The sequence below is a fragment of the Macaca mulatta genome, chromosome 9, assembly GCF_049350105.2.
Source record: "Macaca mulatta isolate MMU2019108-1 chromosome 9, T2T-MMU8v2.0, whole genome shotgun sequence".
NCBI classification, from domain to species: domain Eukaryota; kingdom Metazoa; phylum Chordata; class Mammalia; order Primates; family Cercopithecidae; genus Macaca; species Macaca mulatta.
In genome coordinates, this window is record NC_133414.1 from 38803127 (window position 1) to 38817601 (window position 14475).

Consider the following 14475-nt stretch of genomic DNA (forward strand, 5'->3'; position numbering starts at 1 on the left):
TATATTATTTGTTTTGATCCACCAAGATGGATTGTCTTGAGCATTTCCTAGGGCAGGGGTCCCCAACCCTCCGGGGCTGCAGACCTCTCCTGGTCTGGTCCATGGCCTGCTAGGAACTGGGCCACACGGCAGGAGGTGAGCAGCAGGAGAGCATTACTGCCTGAACTTCACCTCCTGTCAGATGAATGAAGGCATTAGATTCTCATAGGAGCACAAACCCCATAGTTAACTGCGCATGTGAGGGATCTAGGTTGCCCGTTCCGTGTGAGACTCTAACTAATGCTTAATGATCTGAGGTGGAACAGCTTCATCCTGAAACCTTCCTCATCCTCCCAACATTCCCCACCCTCTGGTCCGTGGAAAAATTGTATTCCAAGAAACTGATCCCTGGTGCCAAAAAGGTTGGAGGCCGCTGCCCTAGGGGACATGCACCCCAATTTAGAGCATAGGCTTTATCACTTACTGCTTTAGTAATCTGAGCAAGCTGCTTACTCTCTGTCTCTGATTCTTCATCTGGTAAATCAGGATAACACCTCCTAATTTGCAGGATTGTTGTGTGGTTTAACTGATATGATGTGTACAAAACTTGCAGTGCCTGGTTTTCAGCAAGCTTTTTACTTATTACTTAGTTTCTCCCAGAATTTTGATTCCTAATATTTGTGTTTCATGGTCTGTGTTTTTAAAATTTCATTACTTCCTACCCACTCCTGTAATTAAGCTGCAGGCAGCCCTGCAGTTAGACGTGGTGCATCTAGATGGAGCCAGATTAATAGCTTTTTCCATGCTGCATTATTGCAAATATGGCGCAGCTGTGTCTCTGACAGAACAGAAAATTGAGGAGGAGATATCTGGAAAAACCTACGTGCATTTTACTTTGTGCAAAGCACTATAGGAATTGGGAAGGGGGGAGAAAGGGAGGACTCACTGACTGTCAGACACTTAAAAATGAATGGCCCAACTGTTCAGCAATTGTATATCTGTGAACAGAAGCTCCGTTTTACATCAGCTCTTAGTCACTGCCCTTTGTGAGTGGGAATCAGGCTTGAAAATTCTGAGTGTACTTTGAGTCATTTTTATCTGTGCCTTTCTGTGGGGGACTTTTTCCTAACAGGGTCCCTTGAAAATATTCTGTCTCATTTACTACCATTCACTAAAAATTTCACCTTTGATCCCAACTCTGAGTTTTTTTCCTTCTTTAACCCTCTTTGAGAGTGTTAACTCTGTTGGGTTTCTTTGGCACAAAGTTAACCAGAAATGTCCTTGAAGGCATATCAGTCAGATTTCCACCTAACAGATTATACCCTCTTGTTAGGATAATTTGGGAAGGATTTATTTATAAAGGAACTAATTTTGAGGGGTTGGAAGGAGACTGGGGTAACCAGGAGGCATAGTGCAGAAGATCCAGGGATAACAGCATTAGAGCTGTTACCATTCTTTGGCCCAAAGAGAGAAAGGGATGGAGAGTTTCTTAGAACTTGGAAGGAAAGAGAGTTGTGTAGAGCAGTATACCTTGAGAGAAACAGTGAATTTCTATTAAGGAGCAAGCCAACCCAAGATGTCCTTACAGAGAGGGGAGAATAAATATTCTGACTTTACTCCCTCCCTCCATTCTCCTGCTGGGATTTCACTGGCCAAACCCAACCAGAAACTAGAAGATATGAGAGCTCATTGATGCAGCCATGCAAATGAGCTTTCAAATCAGCTTTCATACATAGATACCTAGTATGACTTGAGGCTGTCAGCTGGTGCTCAAAAATAAAAAAATAAAAATAAAAATAAAGAGAGAGAGATCAAGAAAAGCTACAGAGCAGGAGCAATCTGGCTAGGACACTACTGCTGGATGCAGGTACCGCTTTCACCAAACTTTTAATTTTATTGTCCCTTTATTTTTCAATCACAGTCTTCAGAGCAAAGTCCTAGGTGGGAACATTCCATTGGCTGAGGCTAGTTCATCTGCCCACACCCTCTTTGCCAAGGGGTAGGGAGAAAGAATATTGCTTGCCTTTGCCCTCCCTGGTAGGAAATGGGCTTCTGCTTTTTTTCAAGACTCACATAATTAGAGATTTGTAGATATTAAAAAACAGCTCAGAAACAAGGGAGTTCTCTCTCCTTTAAAAAAAGTTAAGTCTCCACTAACAAATGACCTCCTAAATCTTTATTAATCTGCAACAGGAAACTAGCAGACAAGAGTACAGAGATCTGTCTTTCTATTTCCAGTTCTCTATCTTTTCTCCCTCATTTCCTTCCTTCCTCCGTTTCCTGATCTCAGAAAGCCCCTTTATCTCTCTAGATCTTTGTACAAGAGAGCAGCATTAAGATCACCAAATCTAGTTGAGAGTTCAAATTCTGTGCCGTCAAAAAACATATGTAGGCCCACCAAATAGCATGCCTTAGTCGACATTTTCCTGGTAGAAACCTCTTGGTTCATTGATACCTAAACTTCATTGAAGATGCATGTATCTCAATACAATGTTGTGTTTTTCTCAGCTGCTCTTTCTGTGGGAAACATTTATATTATATTTATATCCTTGAAATACAATGTAACATTTTTTAACAGAGTAAAAGATGAGACACACATAAGAGACTCTTCTGCACTGTGTGCGCCTTCTGGTATGTGTTCACAAGGGACAACAAATATTCTCACTCTCTGAAAAGTCCATCTACACTTTTCTCCAAATTTCCTTGCCTCTAGTCTCTAGTCTTGTTCCTTCCATGTCCCTAAATATCTGGCCAAACCATTAACCCCAGCTCGTGATTTGGTATAGGTCTATGCCTCAGGTCTTCTCTCTCTCCAGGTAAAATGCAGTGAGAGGCACTGCTTGAAGGTTTGCTCACCAGAAGCATTTGCTGTATTCACCCCTTGGATTCAGCATAGATGCTCGACCTACAATGAATCTTGAATTGTTGGATCCAGACCAATCTATAATTACATTTCTCAACCTTCATCAATCGTCCTTACAGTCTATTCCCATACACAATTCCCTGAATTTTTCCAGTATGAACTAGAAATCTGGAAGCTCTTTGGCCTTGTCTGGCTTTTGATTTTGTTATTGCTACCGCCCTCCAAGGGCCATGCTGAAATCTGACAATCTTGGGAAATGATAGAGAAGACAGGAGGATGACGAGAATTGGCTTTCTCTTGCAAGTAACTCTCTCAGGTTAAAAAAAAAAAAAAAAAAAAAAAGCATCTTCAATCAAGGGAAGACAGTTTCATCAGACAAAGTAAGAGAGATTTCTGAAGCTGGCAAAAGAGATTTAATGAGAATTAAGGGTTCAGCATTCATGGGGTCTTCTAATTCTTCTCATATATTTCCATGTCAATTTTCCAGCTTTCAATCTAACCCAGATAATGCCACAATACGCACCTAAGAAACCTGTCAGGGCTGTGAGTACTACTGACACTGTAATTCATCAGCACACAAGATCAAACCAAAGTCTGAATTTATCTTTGACCACCTCAGATCTGCTGAGGCAAATGACTTTTTTCACCATTAAGCTATTTGTTATAAGAAATAGCCACCTCATCAGCTGTCATTGAACTCCTCATGCCCTTTATACTATTCTTGAATCATACTCTCAATGGACATTCCAGGTGACCATAGGCAACTGTTTAAGTTGTTTTGCATGTGTGTTTCTAAGATTCAGTTTACTGCCAGTCAACCAGTCCTGATTTTTAATTTTCCCTGAGAATCAGTTGCCTGTGGCTTATTTTGTGATACCGGTTTCTGAATCAGTCAGAGTTCTTGAGAAATAAAAAGGATTTAGTGGGATCACTTTAAGTTGATCAAATAGTTTCTTCTAAACTAAACAATACATCCACACTTTGCCCCCTTCCTTTTTTTTTTTTTTTTTTTTTGTTTATTTGTTTTTTGCAAACAAGATCAGGCATGTTTATTTTTAAACGAGAGAAATTATAAACCAGGATATTCTTTTAAAAATTAGGTAGAAGGCAAAAAACCATCAGGGAAGGCTTAGAGTTTACGGAAAGTCTAGAGATAAGTGCTTGGGCAAAGGAGAGAAACTAGGGAAGAGAGGCAGCAGGAAATTGGGTTAGGATGTTGCTGCTGACTTTGCTGTAGTCCACAACCGCTACGGGACCTAAACACCATGGCAAGGCCTTGCTAGCCACGGGACACAGCATTATTTGTTGGTAAATCTCAATTTACTGCCTCTTTTACTTTAGTCCTTCAAGATCCAAAGCCCCAGGTGGGGAGCATTCCAGACCGGATCAGGTGCCCATGACCTGGCTTAGCAGCGGGTGGAGAGAGGGCGTAATACTTTACACTAAACAGACTCATAAAATGGGAACTAGTTGGGGGGCGGGTTCGGATGCCAGGCAATGAAAATTTATTTTCTCTGAATCAGTAGTAGAGAGAGCTTTCATTAGGAATCCAGAAGTTGTTTTCTATTTCTCACTTAAACACTTGATTTCTTTCTCTTTCTCCCTCCTTTACCTAATCTTAAGGAAATCACTATACCTTTCTGGTCCTCTGGAGCAGAGAGTTAAACTAAGATATTCAGGGTGTATCTATATCTAATCCACCTATGTCTAACGCTCTATCATCTTAGACCTCTCACAAATCTAGTAAGGAAGGTACTATGCTTACATGAGGAGTTTAATAAATGCATACATAGTCCAAGATCATTCCCTTTATCTAAATGGTTGCTTTTTTTAAACGTTTATTTTAGGTTCAGAGGTACATGTTCAGGTTTGTTATATGGATAAACTCCTATCACAGGAGTTCGTTGTACAAATTATTTCATTACCTAGGTACTAAGCCTAGTACCCAATAGTTATTTATTTATTTACTTATTTTTGCTTCTCTCCCTCCTCCTACTAATGGGTAGTTTTAAATGATCATTTTGACCCAGTTTCTTATTGAATACGAAACTTTTACATATGTCAGATTCTACATATTTAGGGAATTCCCCTATAATCGTTGATATTAAAGCATTTTTACTTTACTTACCCTTTAACGTTTTATGTTTATTTTAATGGACCCCTCAGTAACCACTCCACCCCAGTCCACAAAAGTTAAAATGCATATAAAAATCAAGGTGAACCTTAGGGAGAATGGTGATATAGGAAGTTGATATTCCAGGAGACCTTAGAGTCTTATCAAGGTGGATGCATCAGTTTTACTATAAAATTCTTATCTATCTAATTATTTCACCAGTTTGATTAAATGAAGCCAAAATTGGTATTGATGAAAAGAGAAAGCACAATCAAAGAAGCAGATAAGCAAATAATTGAACGCAAATAACTTTTAATTATACTCACTTAATAAAGTTAAGGAATAGTGTCAGGTGCCAACATCACTTTGTCAAATCAAAGAGCAGTGTTGGGATGAAAAAGAAGAAAATAGCACAGAATGTGTTGAAAATTGTGGTAAATTTCAAAATTGTGAAACACTATTATATGAATTTGATTGAAAATAACCCTGATTCCTAGGTGGAGAATACGTTCAGACCCTCCAATGAAAACCCCATTTTTGCATCCCTCCACACATCTTAATTACTTGTAGAATTCTACTAAAGTCCAAAAACTTCCCCAGACCCAAATAAATAAGTGGGCTTCCAGGAATGGCAATTATATCTGGCAGATTTAAAATGCTTTTCCACTTGAAATTATAATGGGAATATTAGCAAATTGCTTTAACTTTAAATTGATCAAATAGTTTCTTCTAAACTAAATAATACATTCACACTTTGCACCCTTCCTTGTTTTTTTTTTAATTTGCTTTTTGCAAACAAAATCATGCATGTTTCTTTTTATACAAGATAAATTATAAACCAGGATATTCTTTTAAAAATTAGGTAGAAGGCAAAAATACTTATTTCTCCCCCATAGTATTTAATTTTTTGTAGAATAATAACATATGTAAAACATTACGAAACTAATAAGAAGAATCAAAGTTATAATATGCAGATAATATGGTTCTTTAAAGTAAAAGTAAGGCTTCCTTTGTGCCCTCTTAATGAACATTCCATCATAAATCTAACCAATCTTGTATCCTCTTATCACCATAGATTGGTTTTGTCAGTTTCTGAACTTTTTTTCTTTTTTGAGACAGCGTCTTGCTCTGTCGCCCAAGCTGGAGTGCAGTGACACGATCTCGATTCACTGCAACCTCTGCCTCCTGGGTTCAGGCAATTTTCCTGCATCAGCCTTCTGAGTAGTTGGGATTACAGGCACCTGCCACCATGCCCCGCTAATTTTTTGTATTTTTAGTAGAGATGGGGATTTTACCATGTTGACCAGGCAGGTTATGAACACCTGACCTCAAGTGATCCACCCATCTCGGCCTCCCAAAGTGCTAGGACTACAGGTGTGAACCACCACGCCCGGCCAGTTTCTGAATTTTCTATAAATGAAAAACACGCTTTATTTTTTATATCTAGTTTTTTCACTCAATGTTATTTCTGTGAAGTTGTTCCTATTGTTTTTCTCCCGTCCTAACCCAAAATTATCTGGATTATTTTTTCTCTCTGTCTAGTGTCCTATTGCCACGATGCATGGCATGTAAGAAAAAATACCTGGTAGTAATATAAACTAACCAATACATACAGAAGATGATATGTGAACAACATACGCATTGGAGAAAAAGAGTATGGGGGTGGAGAGGATTCAGAGACATTATTAGAAACTGAAGATGATCTTGATGTGTTATTTTCATATGGATTTTGAAAAATGTATCACTGATGTCTCTAGAGTCGTTCTGTGTTCAAGTGATTGGGGGAACCTACTTCAGAAAAAGACTGAGCTGTTTCCATGTACCCTGTTGCTTTGAATAAACAGACTGTAATTGTACATTTTAACTGGCAAAAAGGTAGTGAAGGGATTTTATGATCCATTTTTATTATACATCTTCATTACACCGGAAGGCAATAATCACTCTTGGCATTTATAGAGTCTTTTGTATTTTCGAAGTACTTAACAATCATTTATTGTTTTATCTTATTTTCATCTTAAATGGGATAGGTTGGTTAGCATAACAGGGTCACAGAAGGACAATAACAGATTAGAAACTTGTAATGTTAGACAGTTGTACTGAGGGAGAACAAAGATCCTGGCTTTCACATTATTTAGGCAAGAAGGGAAAAGAAGAAATAAGAAAACACATCATAGGTCTTCAGTGAGAAACACTGTTTCTTTTTTATTTTCCACTAGTTTAGAGGACAAGAGTGTGATTTTTTGTTGTTGTTTTTTGCCTTTCTATTCTTTATTTTATTTAAATTTATTATTTTCTTAAATTTCACTTTTTTTTTTTTTTGGAGATAGTGTCTTGCTTTGGCACCTAGGCTGGAGGGCAGTGGCGCTATCTCAGCTTACTGCAACCTCCGCCTCCCGAGTTCAAGCAATTCTCCTGCCTCAGCCTCTCAATGCGTAGCTGGGATTACAGGCGTCCACCACCACGCCTGGCTAATTTTTGTATTTCTAGTAGAGCCAGGGTTTCACCATGTTGGTCAGGCTGGTCTCGAACTCCTGACCTAGTGATCTGCCTGCCTCAAAGTGCTGGGATTACAGGCGTGAGCCATCATGCCCAGCCTGAATTTCACTTTTAATACAGCACCGGGATGGAGTTGGGGGGATGAAAGAGAGACGGACACCTCAACACTTTTATTTCTAGGAAAGTGGTTAGAATAAGCCAAGAACTAAGCCAGGGATGGGGCCTCTCACCACATGTGCCAATGGTAGCAGTTACCAAAGCTAACATTTATTGAACACTGAGCTGGGTACTGTACTACAGTACTCTGTATCCGTTATTACATCTCATCCTCACAACAAAGCTATGAGTACGAGCTGCTAGTACTGCTTGCCAGGTGATTTGCTTACTTCTTAATGGCAATACATTGCATAACAATGAAGGTGACCTGGAAATCCACGAACTCCTTAGTTCCCTGGAAGAAATGGTGAACTCCAGTTGAAAAATTCTGGAGGAATAAATCAATAATGGTGAATATGTAGCACCCATGACCCAGGCTCCAAACATTCAACAAAGCCCCATGAAAAGGGCTTGTTTCTCTTGAATCTTGAAGACAAGATTCCCATGGTCTATCTTCCAGACCCTAAATAGGTTCCATCTTTACAGGCCACAGAGTTGTTACCAGTGGAGCAGCCTTGAGAGAAGAAGGCTGTGTTTAATCTTTAGCTTAAGATGAGGGCAGAGCCCCTGCTTAGCAGATATAGCCCAATAAAGCAATCAAGAGCAGGTCAAGAGCACTTCCCAAGTAGGGTCTGGAGAGAGGCACCAACTACAAAGATGGTTTCGAGTTTCACCAAAAACTAGAAATGGGCAGAGAAGGCATTCACCAAGCAGTGACTTTTGAAGCCATCGAAGACATGTCTCCTGGGCTCAATGGGAGAATATTGCCATGAAAATTATTACTGAGACAGTGCTCCTGGACGAAGCCCTGGTAGTAGAAAGCAATGAAAATGATCTCATGGGGTCCCTATCACTCAGGCCCTGGGAGTGTCTGGTAGTCACAGGGAGCATTAGGGCTGATTGTTGAGACACTGGTGAACTTTGAACCTCTGTGATTTCCCTGTTTGCTCAGTGCCTGATAGCTTTCAGTCTGCTGACAAATCTCCTTTATGCAGTTTGACCTCTGAACTTCCAATGGGGAGGAATTGGAATCAGCCTATGGGAGAAGAGATAGCTTTAGGATTCTGTGTGGGAACTTGAAGAGATAAAAGGGCATCCTCGCCCTTTGCATCTCAACTGCCTCTGACACAAGGTTGGGTCATTAATCATATTTGTTTACCCCTTTCTTACCTCATAAATTGTCTTGTGCATTTCCTAATCTTGTCTTCTATGCAGAAATTTACCAGATCACAAAATAAAAAGAACCAGGTATGGAAACTTGAGATTTTTGCCCATATCTAAGCTCGAAAAATTCTGGATTCTGCTTAAAATCAATAACTTCCAGGGAAAATGATTAACAGAAGAATGATTTCAATGGAAATGTAGTCTATACGACAAGAGAGAAGTGAGATTATACTTGAATTTGATGATTGGCATTTCACACTCTGTTCAGAATTTTAGTCTTTATGAGGGACCCTGTCTACCTTCTTCAAATGCCTCAATTGAAAGAGTATGGCAGGATAAGGGATGGAGAGGGGATCAGAGATAATCTTCACTGATTTCACAATTTCCCCTAGGGCCCGCCTGTTTGAATAAATACCTAGTGGTTATATAGCAAGAAAACACCCCTGAATCAGTATTTTTAGACAAACTACCATTACCATTACCATCTGTTAATTAGAAAGTAACTCTCAGATCGCTTGAACCCAGGAGGCAGAGGTTGCTGTGAGCTGAGGTTGTGCCACTGCACTCCAGCCTGGGTGACAGAGTGAGACTCTGCCCCCCCCCAAAAAAAAAACATAAAAAATGGAAAATAAAGTAATTCTCAGATTCTCTGTAAATCAGGAGCTCTTTTGCTCCTGATTTATATATATATATATGCATGTGGAAAGAAAAAAAGGAGCCAGCTGATAGATGATTTCCTTTACTATAATAATTCTAACTTATTTCTTATTGCCATTTTCCACACAGGTCCAAGCCACAATACAGTCTCACAACAGAGCAGAGCTTTACAGCTTATAAAACATTCTGGGAATATTAGAATATTAACACATGAAGATTTTTAGGTCCTTCAGCACATTAGATATGACCTGGGACATAGAGGACTCTTAAGAGAAATTGGGCATCCATATGTGGAAAAAAAAAAAAACCTCAATCTCAACCTCAAGCCTTAGACAAAACTCATAATGGATCATAGATCTGAATGGAAAATATAAGGCTACAACACTTTCAGAAGACATAGGGAGACAATCTTTGTTACCCTGGGTTATGCAAAGAGTTCAACAGCATGATCCGGAGAAAGGAAACAAATAGTAAATTGAACTTGATCAAAATTTGAAAATTTTGCTTTGTGAAAAACATAGTCAGGAGGCTGAGAAGACAAGCAACAGACTGGGAAAATGATTTGCAAGTTACATATCCAATAAAAGTGTTGTATCTGAAATATATATGTAGAACATTCAAAACTAAACATTAAGAAAACAAAAATTTCAAGTAGAAGAAGAAGAAGCATGGGGGTCAGGCAGTCTCAGTGGCTCACACTTGTAATCCCAGTGTTTTGGGAGTCTAAGGCTGGAGGATTGTTCAAGACCAGGAATGTGAGACAAGCCTGGGCAACATAGTGAGACTCTATACCTACCAAAAAATTTAGTTTGGTGTGGTGGCACACACCTATACTCCCAGCTATTTGGGAGGCTGAGGCTGGAGGATCGCTTGAGCCCAGGAGGTCAAGGTTACAGTGATCTATGATCACACCATTGTGAAATCGTCTTTGCAAAATTATGACAGACAGTGAAAGAGATCTAACTTGACCGAATCCATCTGGCTTCTAACCTTCAAACTGTCCTTGTTCATTCCTGAGCATAGGCTGAACTAATTTTGGGAGAAACTTAGTTTATAGTTTTTGATTTAAACAAAGACAGTAACACCCCTTTCCCAAAGCGACCTCCTTCCTGCCTGGGGACTAGACTTCCTTTGTAGGACTAACGAGAGCCACCAGATCAGATGAGCCAGTTTATTGACCTGGTGGTGCCAGCTGATCCATCAAGTGCAGCACTGATACCCCAAGCACTGATTTTAGGAGCAGTTTAGGGAGGGTCAGAATCTTGTAACTTCCAGCTGCATGACTCTTAAACCATATTTTTTTTGTTGTTTTTTTGAAAGCGCAGTCTTTTTCTGTCACTCAGGCTGGAGTGCAGTGGTGCAAACTCAGCTCACTGCAACTTCCACCTCCTGGGTTCCAGTGATTCTCCTGCCTCAGCCTCCCGAGTAGCTGGGATTACAGGTGTGTGCCATAACACCTGGGTAATTTTTGTATTTTTAATAGAGACAGTGTTTCACCATGTTGGCCAGGCTGGTCTCGAACTCCTGACCTTAAGCGATCTGCCCACCTTGGCCTCCCAAAGTGCTGGGATTATAGGCATGAGCCACCGTGACTGACCCTAAACCATAATTTCTACTACAAAGGCAATCTAGTCCCCAGGCAGGAAGGATGTTTGCTTTGGGAAAGGACCGTTATCGTCTTTGTTTAAACTATAAACTACGAACTAAGTTTCTCTCAAAGTTAGTTCAGCCTCTGCCCAGGAACGAACAAGGACAGCTTGGAGGTTAGAAGCAAGATGGACTCGGTTAAGTTAGATCTCTTTCACTATCTCAGTCATAACTTTCAAAGGTGGTTTCAATTGCATTCTAGCATGGGTGACATAGTAAGACGCTATCTATAAAAGAAAAAAAAGGTAGGAAAATATTTAACAGATATTTTACCAAGAAAGATAAATGGATGGCAAATAGGACATGAAAAGATGCTCAACATCATTAGCCTTTAGGGAAATGAGAACTAAAACCACAATTTGTACTACATAACTGTTAGGGTGACAATGGAAAATATTTGCAATACCAAGTGGAACAAACGGACCTCTCATGCATTACTGCTGAGATTGCAAAATGTTACACTAACTCTGCAAAACCACGTGACAGTTTCTTCAACAGTTAAACATAACATATGACTACCAGATATACAGCTATTCTACTTCTAGTTACCCTAGATAAATAAAACTTACATTCACACAAAAACCTATATGCAAATGTTTGTAGTAGTTCTATTTACAAACTCCTCAAGCAGGAAACAACTCAATTGTCCTTTAATAAGGGAATGGATAAATAAACTGTGATGTATTGATACAATGGAATACTACTCAACAATAAAATGGAACATATTAGTGATACAACAACATGGGTAAATCTCAAAGACATTATGCTAAGGAGCAAGTCCAAAAATACTACACAGTTTACGGTTCCGATGACGTCACATTCTGGAAAAGGCAAAACTATAAGGGAGACAGGAGAAGTATACCAGGGATTAGAAAAGAAGAGGATGTGATTACAAAGGAATTTAAAAGGGAGTTTTCTGGAGTGATACAACCATTCTGTATTCTGATTGTGGTGGAGGTTATACAAATCTACACATGTATTACAACTCATAGCACTGTAGGCTAAAAAACGTTAAGTTTATTATATACTAATGTAAGAATTTTTGAAATAACAAAACATATCAAGTACATTCATTTAACAAAGAAAAATTGTAAAAGAGTATTGATTTCCATTTGCAGATAAAGAAACTGACTTCCCCAAGGTTATTCAACCAATAAATAAATTCTGAACTAGAATCCACTTCTAGAACATTATTTTTTTCTGTTGTTATATGAGAAACAAACCTTCAAATACCTAAGCCAAATTGTGTATTAGTTAGCATAGATTTGATTGCAAGTAACGAAAACCCCAATTCAGAGGGATTGTCCTTCTATAAGGACATTTGCTATTTCACATAATGAAGTGGCAAGTGGTAGGGAGGCTCATGAGGCTGGTTAATTTTGCAACTCAGTGATGTCCTAAATGACTAAGAATCCTTCCTTCTTCCACTCAGTCAACCACAGCTTCCTTCTAAGGCTACCTCCCTTCATTGTCATAGGGTGGCTACTGGTCTCAGACAAGGATACAAGCTTCTTTGTCCATATCCAGTGGAAAATAGCTCACCAGCAACAATCCCACAGAACTCGGAAGACTTAACTAGTGTGTACTGCATGCAAATGCCATGGCTTCTTAGGATCTTAAAGATTCTAGGCAACCAGCTATAAAAATTATTTATGTAACTAGTAACACTGAAACAAATCAGAACTTCGCACTACAGTAATCGCCATCTGTCTTTTTTTGTATGGATCTCACATTTGCAGTATTTTTTTGATAATAACTATCTATGCCCGGGCTCTAAGACACTATACCTCATGTTTGATTAGGATGTTAAAATTCCCACAGCGCTATAATAACTCGTTTTATTTAGTAGGACAGGTGAGGACTCTGAGGGTACTGAATGACTTAGCCAAATTCACCATGAGCGAGTGACTGAGCCAGAGGTCACATCTGATCTTCAAACATCATTCCCATCTTTCTTTCCTTTATATCACATTGATTCCCTCTTCAGTGCTTGGATTTCACTAGGGAAGCACACTGGCAATTTCAAAGAAATATTTCAAGTTTATACAGATACTTAAAAGCTCAAAATGTCAGACAACTAACATTCTTTATATCCCCAATAGCAACATTTGGCTATTTGGAATTTTATTCTCAGTAATAGGATAAATGTGAAATCCTAGCATCTCATTAGCTTCTTCATCTCCCTTCTCTCAACATCCAATCAATTTTCCTGATGGGCAAATTCTAATGTCTAAATCTCTCTTGCATCCATCTCCTGTTTTCGATTTCCACAGCTCTAATATGTGTTCAGGCCTTATATTTGTCACACAATAACCTCTTTGTCTCTTTGCCTCTATTTTCTTCATATTGTACTTCTCACACAATGGCCCCAGGTTAATGGTTTCAAAACCCAATGCAAATAATGACATATGTCTTCTTGTCTGCCCCAGCTCCAAAACTGTAATAATCTTCCTTTGACTACAGATTAAATTCTCAACTCTATAATCTGGCTTTCAAGGTCCTCAGCAATCTGGCTTCAATATTTTGTTCCAAACCTTGAGACAACCCTCCTTTCTGGATGGGAGTACTAGACAGTGGTATACAGGAGCCAGCTCACAGGAGCTTGCAAGAACTATTTTTATACCTCTCTCTTCATCTCTGTGTTCAGTGATGTCACATTAGTAGCTTGAAATTGGCTGTGGTGGGAATATTTACACCTTACAAGTCAGACTGCTACAATTCAGAGCTTATTTTTTTGTTTGTTTGAAGAGCTAGTTATTAAACATTTACCAGCATACCACTATTTACAGGTTAACTGGGACTGAACTTGAGAGTGAGGGTGCAATATGGTATTGGGGACCAAGTTGTTGACACAGAAAACCTAGGTACCAACTCAAAGATGGGGGGCCAGGGGGAAAAGAACAAGAAGCTGTGTTGCAAAACTGTTGAGAAGGCAGATCTGGGCAAAAGTTGAGTTTCCATAGAAGCAGCCACCGAGGAAGGGATTTGGGTTCAAGTAGTTGATTTGGGAGGTAGGCCCAGTAAGCACTAGTAGGGTAGTGAGGGAAATGAGACACGGAAGGGAAGGTGGCTAATACAGGGTAGATTGATGAGCAGGTTATTACTGTGGGCAATTGAGGTTCAATTCCACTGGGGACCTTTTGGGGAGCATGTAGAATATGCTTCATAGTTGCCACTGCTATGGTTTGAATGTCACCTGAAAAGCTTATGTTGAAATTTAAGTGGCATTGTGATGGTAGTAAGAGGTGGGACTGTTAAGAGATGTTTAGAACATGAAGGCTCTGTCCTCATGAATAGATTAATGTGGTTATCACAGGAGTGGGTTTGTTATCGAGAGAATAGGTTGTTATAAAAGCAAGTTCAATCCTCTCTGTCTGTCACTCTCACCCTCTCTTGCCCT